Source organism: Castor canadensis, chromosome 5 (genome assembly GCF_047511655.1).
Source record: "Castor canadensis chromosome 5, mCasCan1.hap1v2, whole genome shotgun sequence".
NCBI classification, from domain to species: domain Eukaryota; kingdom Metazoa; phylum Chordata; class Mammalia; order Rodentia; family Castoridae; genus Castor; species Castor canadensis.
In genome coordinates this window covers 114,860,883-114,861,082 of record NC_133390.1, presented here as the reverse complement: position 1 = coordinate 114,861,082, position 200 = coordinate 114,860,883, and positions in this window count along the sequence as shown.

Here is a 200-nt window from a genome sequence, read left to right as displayed (position 1 = left end):
ACAGAGCTTGGATCACAGTCACCCACCATCAGGCCTGGCTTATTTGCTGAGATGGGGTCTCACTAACATTTTTGCCCAGGCTGGCCTCCAACCACAATTCTCTGGACCTGCCCTTCTCCAGTAGCTGGAATTACACATGTGTGTCTTAGTTTTCAGTCCTGGAGCTTTTTTTTTAATTATTCAGTTTTCATTTTAGCCTG